General features: G+C 50.6%; 1 long non-coding RNA gene across 1 annotated transcript; it reads left to right on the plus strand.

Annotated features, from left to right (window-relative positions):
* Positions 1 to 1,137: 1,137 nt before the first annotated feature.
* Positions 1,138 to 4,304, plus strand: LOC149338707 (uncharacterized). Its single transcript, XR_016283449.1, has 3 exons — positions 1,138 to 1,269; positions 2,812 to 2,977; positions 4,168 to 4,304. It is a non-coding gene; the product is annotated as an uncharacterized LOC149338707 (long non-coding RNA).
* Positions 4,305 to 9,527: the final 5,223 nt, after the last annotated feature.

Genomic DNA, 9,527 nt, shown 5'->3' on the forward strand with positions numbered 1-9,527 from the left:
CGGAATCGACCTCGTCGGACGACACGAGTCTTCTTTTGGGGACCCTCCGAGTTTGGAGGCCTCCCTCTTTGACGGGCCCACGGCGGCGCAGCACGAGGGCACGGGCACAGACACCGCGTCGCCTGGCTTGCCCTCTCCCAGTGATGCCCTGCACACTCCCGTGAAGGACGCCCAGAGCAGCGACGGATCAAGCAAGTCGCGACTGAAGGCGCCGCACATCCCGGTCGCCCTGCTGCCGCGGGGCCCGTGCGCAGCTAAGTTGGTGCGGGGTGCCAGAAAGGTCCTCAACCTGGAGGACCACAAGCGCCAGCTCTCCTCGTCGTCGGGCGGCGGAGCGACCTGTTCTTCGGCTACCCAGGCGCCGAAGAAGAAACCTCGGACGGCAGACGAGGATGGCGTCCTCATGGACGTCGAGGGAAACGAATAGTTTCCGCCACGGCGCCTCCTCGCCGGACTTCAGGCCCTGACGGGCCTTTTCCTCCTCCCCCTGCTCAGCGGCCGTCCAAGCCACGACCTACTGTATAATGGCGACCTGCGCATCGCGCCACCCTCTACGGGAGCGCGCGGCCGAAGAAATACCACGTGACCTCTGAGTAGGGACCAAGCCAGCCGGTAGGTGCCGCTAAAACTCACCCCCTCAGCAGCGTTTCACGCGCTTCGGCTGTGCCTGCAAGCGACCGGCGACGGCGGCGCGGAGTTCCGCGGAATAGTTTGCGAAGCCATTATTTGGCATGAGAGATGGTTGCGGCAAGGTAAAGCCGCGGGCCAGTGAAATGAGAGTGGCAATGTTGCGGGAAAGAGCTCCGGGGCTGGGGGGCGGCGGCGGCGGGAGCATGCCGCCGTCGTGGTCCAAGCGCTGTTCTTTCGAAGCTCCACGGCGCCGCTATCTTTTCAGCCGAGGCCCCAGGCCTTAACGGCCCTCCTCCTTCCCTGCTCAGCGGCGTCTCGGGCGCCGCACTTGCGGCGCGCACCCGGCGCCCTTACCTCGTCGGCGTGCTGGCTTCGCCGGCGCAGTGTGCGAACGACAGGACGGTGTCTATGCGGTGGAATGTGTTGGTGCGCGTGTGACTGTGTGTGCTTTCCGCAGCCGCGTGCATCGAACGAACTTCGCTGCACAGCCGCTTGCACCGCTTTGGCATCGTCGCCCCGTCGCCGCAGGGCCGCCGACAAAGGACGCCTGGAGGACTTCAGGACGCCACCCCGCCAGAGAGTGTCCTGTCAACTCCCGGGAAAGGACGCGCCCACAGACTCTGCCCACAGAACTGTGCCGTGAGTCCGTCATCGTTTTGTTTCGTTCACTTGTTTCGTTGTATAGCTTTGTTGTACTGTTTCCCCGTTTAGTTTTATGATGGCTCAGTTTCCTTTTCTTTCCTTTAACGTGCAAGGTTTCCGCTCTTCCGATAGACAACAGGAGGTGCTCCATCTTGTGCCTGCGTTATATGTTGATGTTTTGTTTCTGCAGGAGTGCAATTTCCACACCCCTGAAGACGTTATTGCTTTTCGTTCCCGTTTTTATGTAGATGCATTCTTTTCTTTGACAGACTCGCGGTGTTGTGGCGTTTTTCTTAACCCGCCGTTTCGATCAGGAGCGCACTGTACTTTCGGGCACGATGGCCGTGTGCTGGTCGTCGACCTCTGGCTCGACAGGCGTCAGACCCGTTTCGTGAACGTGTACACGCCTGTAATGCGCGATTACTTGAACATCCTGAAGGCGTGCTACCACACACTCCTGCGTCAATCATCACGCACAGCAAGCAAGGCGCTCGGGCACGGCCGACCGATTTCCGATCAGACCGTATTACATAAGGTACGAGCAGGCAGTCTAGACGAGGAGCGACAGGCCCGCGTGGAGGGGGTAGTTTAAATGATGTTGAAGTGTTGAAAAAAAACTTTGAAGACTACTACAAGCTAGCAAACAACTTGACTCTTCATGAATTCCGCTCTGGTTCAAGGGACCAGAAAGAAGGTAAATCATTTAATGACTCGCTGATCGAGTTGAAAATTTTGGCCAAGAACTGTGAATTCGAAATTCTGGAAGACCGCATGCTACGCAGCCGTATCGTACTGGGTGTTAGAGACAAGCGGTTGCAGCAGAAACTGTTGGCTGAAAACCCTACTTACCAAAAGGCGGTGGAAATTTGCCATATTGAAGAGCAAGGAAAGCAGCATTTCCAAGAGATAAGCACAGCAACCGGGGGAGCACACACTACGACAGTGAACTCGGTTGCCGCTAAAAGGAAAATGTGCAGCAGGTGCGGCTACCAGATGCACCGGGGTGGAAACTGTCCAGCGAGGGGAAAAAATTGCAGGAACTGCGGGGCGGCGAACCATTTTGCCCAGGTCTGCAAAGCACTTGGCACCAAACAAACTGCTAGCCGACAAGGAAAACAGCTACGGCAGGTGCAGGCCGAAACAGAGGATTTTTTCTTGCAGGACTAACGATCAACTCGCTCGAAGCCGATAGATGGATGGCAACAGTTTACAGCGAAGGTCAACTGTTATCGTGCAAGTTGGACACGGGGGCAAACTGTTGCGTTATCGCAAAGCAAGAGCTGGCAAGGCTATCTGATAAACCGAAGCAAGCATGCAACGTGACTTTAACAGCATTCTTCGGTCATAGGACCACAGCACAAGCAAAAGATAGACTTCTCCTTAGCGTTGATAACAGAAAATGCGAAGAACAATTTTTCGTTGTTGACCAAGATGTTGCAGTCACACTCCGCAGGACAGTCGCAGAACGACTGGGACTGATATACCGCTTACAGAAAGTGGAAACTGAAGGACTATATCCCCCTGCCCAACCTTTCGCAGATGTTTTCTATGGACTCGGACAACTGAAAGGCGTGGAATACTCAATGAAGCTGAAACCAGGCAGCCTGGGAACCATCGTGCCGGCTAGGAGGGTTCCCCCGTGGCGCTGCAAGACAAAGTACTCATGGAACTACAGTGCATGGAGCAGCAGGGCGTCATTACAAAGGTAACTGAGCCCACCGAATGGTCTAGCCACATGGTGACCGTGGTAAAAAAAGATAAAGTGCGTATTTGCCTTGACCTGACGGCCCTAAAACAGAGTTGCTTCAAGAAAACTATTCCATGCCAACTTTAGAGGACATAGTTCCGCGGCTCTCTGGAGCAAAATTTTTTTACACCCTTGATGCAGCATCCGGATTTTGGCAAATAAAGCTAACTGAAGAAAGTTAGCCGTACGGGAGGTATCGCTTCCTCCGAATGCCCTTTGGAATATCATCGACTCCAGAAATTTTTCAAGCTGCAATGCACCGCTTGTTAGACGGCATGCCCGGTGTCGCGGTTGTAATGCACGATATATTGGTCTGGGGAAAGACAAGAGATGAACATGACTGCAATCTGACCCTCTTGCTGACGCGCTGCCATGAGCACAACCTGCGACTTAACCTCAAAAAATGCACTTTCCTACAGACTGAGGTTCGTTACTTGGGACACATCCTCACGACACAAGTCTGCGCATCAACCCAGAACATGTACAGGCCATGCTGGAAATACCGTAGCCTAAAACCAGTAAGCAACTGCAAATTTTTCTTGGCACAGTCAACTTTGTACAGCGTTTCATTCCCAACATGTCTGTCTTGACCGAACCACTTAGAGAACTACTGCGAAAAGATAACGCATGGGTTTGGACCGAAAAACAACAGGCCAGTTTTGAAGCACTGCGACAGATACCGATAACAGCGCCAGTTCTCTCCTACTTCGACCCAAAGAAGGCAGTCGTGCTTTCTGTCGACACCAGCCAGTCAGGCGTAGGGGCCGTTTTGATGCAAGATGACCATCCCGTAGCCTTCTCACCGAGATCGCTCACAAAAGCGCAGCAACGCTATGCGCAGATAGAGAATGAAACGCTTACAATTGTTCATGGATGCACAAAGTTCCATGACTACATTTTTGGTCAGGCAGATGTGGTTGTCGAAACAGATCACCAGCCTTTGATACCCATATTCAGTAAACCCCTACATCAGTGTCCGCTCCGTTTGCAGCGCATGCGCCTCAGCTTGCAACGCTACGCAATAACTTTGAGATACAAACCGGGTAAAGAGCTATTTCTAGCGGACGCCTTATCGCGGTTTCCTAGCAAAATTGCACTGGAAGAAGAAACTGAACAGTTTCGAGTGAATGTTCTTGATTATGTTGCAGCATCAGAAGAAGGCTTGAAAACACTGCGTGCCGCTACAAACGAGGATCCCGCAATTGTGACTGTCCATGAATATGCAGCAACGGCATGGCCGGACAACAAACCGGCAGTCCGCGAGCCGGCAAGACCGTACTGGACCTACAGGGAAGAAGTTCACGCGCAAGACGGCCTAGTCTTCCGCAGCAACAAGGTAATTATTCCAAGGTCGAAACGAGCAGAGGTGATGCAGCTCCTTCACGCAGCGCATGCTGGAGAAGACAAGATGAAGGCAAGGGCCAGCAGAGTAATGTTTTGGCCCAGCATGTCCGCAGATATCAAGCAGTTTTGCAAAACCTGCAAGGTATGCCAAACGCACCAGGCTCGAAACCAGAAAATGCCCCTTTTGAGCCATGACGTTCCGAACCTACCATGGGAAACAGTAGGTGTGGATCTGTTTCACTACAGTGGCCGGGAATTTGCCATTATGGTCGACTTCTATACTTTTTTTCTTCGAAGTCTGACAGTTTAGCCACACCACAGCTAATGCGCTCAAGACTTGGTGTGCACAGGTTTTCTCTGTGCACGGGCTGCCACAGAATCTGCAAGTGACAACGGACCACCCTTCAGTAGCACCGAGTTCAAAGAATTTTTGACAAAGCTAGACATTGTGCATATCACGTCAAGCTCGTACCACCCGCGTTCCAATGGCATGACAGAAAGGGCAGTGCAGGAGGCAAAGAAGCTGCTAAAGAAGTGCTCCCTCCACACACCAGATTTTGAAAGTGCCTTGCTTGAGTGGCGTAATACTCCCCGGGATCTTGTTCTCAGGTCTCCTGCGCAGAGGCTGAAGGGACGGCAGACACGGACCCTGCTGCCGGTACCAACAAAGCACCTGGAACCAGAAGCGATCCCCAGCAAGGATGTTCACGACTGCATTCAGGCAATCTACAAGCAACAAAACAGATAGTACGACCGCGGAGCCAGGAACCTGTCCCCAATGACGCCCGGACAACATGTCACAACATACCACACTCTCCAGAGAACCTGGACACCAGGTAAGGTTCTAAGGCCAGCAAAGACGCCCAGGTCTATGATCGTGAAGACTAAAGACGGCCGTGAGATCCGCTGAACACAAGAGCACCTGCAGGAGGCAGCACTACAATTTGAGCCGGAATCAACCTCATCGCGCACTTCCGAAGGCGACGACCTCGAGACTGGACAACAGTTACGCAGAAATACAAGACCACGTCGCGAACCCTGTCGATACCCGTTGCCAGATGAAACACAACAGTAAAGGGGAGATGTGGCCAGATTGCGCTGTCATCCTGATAGCCCTCCGAACTGAGACACATGATGTTTACATCAACTTTCCAAGTGTACTTATATTGCACCCTTCCTTGAATAAAAGCTTTTCATTATCGGACCACCCTGCCTACACCGGGGAGCCGCTGGTCGCTGGTTCTCTGCGAGCTTGGCCGTCACCTGGCGACACGGTTCCTGCTGCCTGGGCGGATCATCGTTGCATGCTTATTGTTGCATGAAAAAGTGTGCTTGCTATTGTTTCTGGTCTTTCTCTTTTTCCCCATTTGGCTTGTCGCTTGCCACAAGCAGTGTGCATGATTTTTTTACTTTTTTTATTTTTTCTGTTTCTTTTCCTATATTTGGCTCGTCCCTTGCGACGAGAAGTGTGCATGTAATTTTTGCCACCTCTTCCTCCTCTCTTCACTCGCTTGGCTTGCTGCCCTGCGATTCTCTCTCTTGAAGGTTCACAGGGCGCTTTGTCCGTCGAGACTCTCTCCTTGACCTACTTCGCACTGCTGAGCTTTGCAGCCCTCTCTCTCTTTCGCTCACTCTAGGCTCACTCAGACCACCTGTATTTCTATATCTGCGCTCACTCTCTTTGTTCCATGCTTGGCCCCTTACTCCCCCTAGTTGTTCGCACGCTGCTCGCAGCACGTTCGCGCAAACCATTGTCTTCGCTTTGTGCCGCGCATGGCCCCTCCCTCTATCTGTGCATTCGCTCGCTAGCACCGGGCCCCTCGCTTTCTCTCTCTCTCCCGCTTCCTCCACTCCTTCTCGCGCCAGCTCGGCCGCTCGGCCGCTGACTCAGCCCGCCGTCTCGTCGGCGCCGCCGTAGAGAGCCGAGAGGCATCGCGCCACACACTTCGAAGCCGCGTTGCTTTACGCTTGCACTGAGCATGTAAGTGGCAAACTTCATCGCGACTTCTTTATGTCTCTTCCTTTATTTTCAGCAGAATGGCGTCCCCCCCGACCAGCACCGCGTCTAGCCCAAGCCAACCCGGATCGCAGCCGTGCCGTGATGGAAGCACATTAACGTTGTGTTTTCCTCTGGCGCGCACGTTCCGATGCACGGAAGAGGGATGCTCCATGGCGTACTCCCCGGCCGTGTGGACGTCCAGGCGGCAGTCCCTCGTTCGACACCTAGAAGGCAACCATGGCGTGCGCATTCGTCGGATCGTGAACCTCTGCGCCCTGTGCAACGAGGACATCGGGATCCGACCGACTGTTCACGGATGCCTTGCCGGAGGGAGGTTCGAGGAGGCCGCTGCCGCGGAGAACCGCCACCAGTGCTCTGAGTGTCCATTAACCTTCACTACCAAGAAGGGATTGGACAACCACCACTTGTGGCACCGCAGGAAGGCGGCCTGAGAGGCTCAGCCACCCCGTCCCGTGCCGTCTGTTGTACTTCGCCGAAGGACACGGCGCTCGCCAACACCGTCTGAAGACTCCACATCTGAAACTGAGCCCACAGAATCGCCTCTGCTGAGCATCGAGCCATCATCGCCGCCCCCCTCACCTTCTCCTCCCTCCACAGGAAATTCAGAAGCCAAAGACCAGCCAGCAAATCAGTTGCAGTACGGCGCTTTGTGGTGTGTGTCCTCTTTCAGTCCTCGTTTCATTCTCGTGCGCTCGTTAAAATTTTTTAAATGTGTAACCAACTAGCCCGCCAGTTCGTCCTGAGCAAGCCCTGCACCAGCCAGCAACGAGCAGCGCATCTCGACGCAGAGCGACCGAGAGGAATCACCTGCACCCACCTTCCCGGAAGAAGAGGACGGCCCAACGCAAGAAGAGGAAGCGGAGTCAAGCCAACAGGAGGAAGGAAACAGCGTCGACCCCCTGGCATCCCTGACCGAGGACGAGGGCGTGCTCGCCGACCACACCAGGCGCCTCCGGCGTTTGCTGCGCGAGCCTGTTTCTGATGAGAGTTGGGATGGCTTTCTCTCTATTTTGCAGGAAGCCATCGCGGAGGTTGGGAAGGCGGTAAGGCTGCCGCCGGCTCCGGCGGGGAGTAAGCCGCGCCGCCCGATCAACCCCGAGAACGCTCAGCAGATCCAGTCGGTCTACCGCAGGAATCGCCGTAGAGCCGAACGTAAATATTTTTGTTAACTTTGTTTTGTTAACAGAGATTTTACTAAAAACCCGACAACATCATACAAAACTTCAAGGCAGAAAAACTCTAGCACAATATTTTTGAACCAACTGATGCAAATGAAGTGTGTTCTCTCTTTTGAGTTTAAATAATTCTCATAGTGTTGATGCCAATGGTATACAAATAAAACCCGTGAAGTATGTGATACGTATAATCAGCCCCATTCTAGCGCACATTTTTAATCTCTGCATTTCTACCGCTGTTTTTCCAACAAAAATGCAAGTCGCCCGTGTGATAGCCTATATAAGAAAAGTGATAAAAATGATGTATCTAACTACAGACCAGTGTCAATTCTTCCTGCCTTCTCGAAAGGTCTCGAGAAAATCATCCTAGATAGAATATCGCGGTTGTGCAGCAAGCATAACATAATAACTACTTCGCAATATGGTTTTAGAAGGGACAGGTCTACAGAGCTGGCGCTGTTGGACCATAAGGAATATATTCTAAAACAGTTTGAAGAGAAATGTATTGTTATGGGTATTTTTGTTGATTTTAGCCAAGCCTTCGATTATATTAGTCATACTATCCTTCTTGAAAAATTGCATCATTATGGTATACGGGGACATGTTTTGGCTCAGCCCAAAAGTTACCTATCAAATAGATTTCAATATGTCGACATAAATGGTTTCATTTCTCACAGCAAAAAAATAATTTCAGGAGTCCCACAGGGTAGCATTTTAGGCCCTGTCCTATTTAATTTGTACATTAATGATATTGTACACATCTGCTCAGATACCAAGTTCGTTATATATGCCGACGATACGAGTGCTTTGGTGCCATCATGCTCTGAAGCTGAAGGAATTACTAAAGCAAATAATTTTCTATGCAAATTGGACTCGTGGACTTCCAGCAATCATTTAAAACTTAACGCAAACAAAACAAAGGTGGTGATTTTTCGACCAAAAAGTAAACAAATTTCGTCACAAGGAACCGTAATGTTTAGATCCGCAGCCATTGATGTGGTAGATACTGTCAAGGTGTTAGGGCTATATTTTAATTCAACTTTACAATGAAATGATCAGGTAAATAGTATAATCAGCAAACTGAGCTGCATAACTGGAACTTTAAATCGCAACCGCTATACTCTTCCAAAAAAAGTTAAACTAATGGTCTATAACGCTCCCTTTCTCTCCCACCTAAACTACTCTCATTTAGTCTGGGGAACAACAAAAACTAATCTGTTGAAGCTTGAAAGGCTACAGAAAAAATAGTACGAATAATTGAAAACGTTGAATACACAGCACCTTCTTCACATATCTTTGCTTCGCTTAAATTATGAAAAGCAAGAAATATATACGAATAAAAATTATGCAGGCAGTACCGTTTAAGCGTCCAACGAAAGAGTACAGTTTTTACTGAAATGGCAGAATTAAGACCCAATTATCCCACCTACAGCACCAGAACTCCAGAACGATGGAAAATTCCAAAATGTCGCACTGCCTATGGACAACAAACACTCCGGTATAATCTACCGCGATTATTGAATGCTGCAGAAAAAGAAGCCGCTGATGTATCCAATATGTCTCTTCCAAATATGTACAAATATTTTGCTACTCGTACTTTTCTTTTTTTTTTGTGAATGAACGCACACGTCTATCCTTATGTTCAATTACATTTCATTGTTTACGTTTAAAAAAAAAGGGAAGAAGGGAAAAAAAATTTTTCCCAAGTGTCCAAAACCAGTGCTTTATTGAAACTCTTATTTAGGCTTATTTTATTTTGTGATGTGATATAGTGCTGTTTTTTTTTCCCCTTTGCAACAAAAATGCGACTGCTTATTGCCCCACTCTGCTGCTGTATACACTGTAAGGGGGTGGAGGATTTTTCAAGCCGCAAATGTACGGCTTTTCCCTCCGCCTCCTTCCACTTCTTTGTGGAGAATGAAACTTGTATGTATGTATTAATAGAAAGACAATGTTGAGCTTCTGTAGT

Source organism: Amblyomma mixtum, chromosome 6, assembly GCF_055824585.1.
Source record: "Amblyomma mixtum isolate Tamu chromosome 6, ASM5582458v1, whole genome shotgun sequence".
Classification (NCBI taxonomy): Eukaryota; Metazoa; Arthropoda; class Arachnida; order Ixodida; family Ixodidae; genus Amblyomma; species Amblyomma mixtum.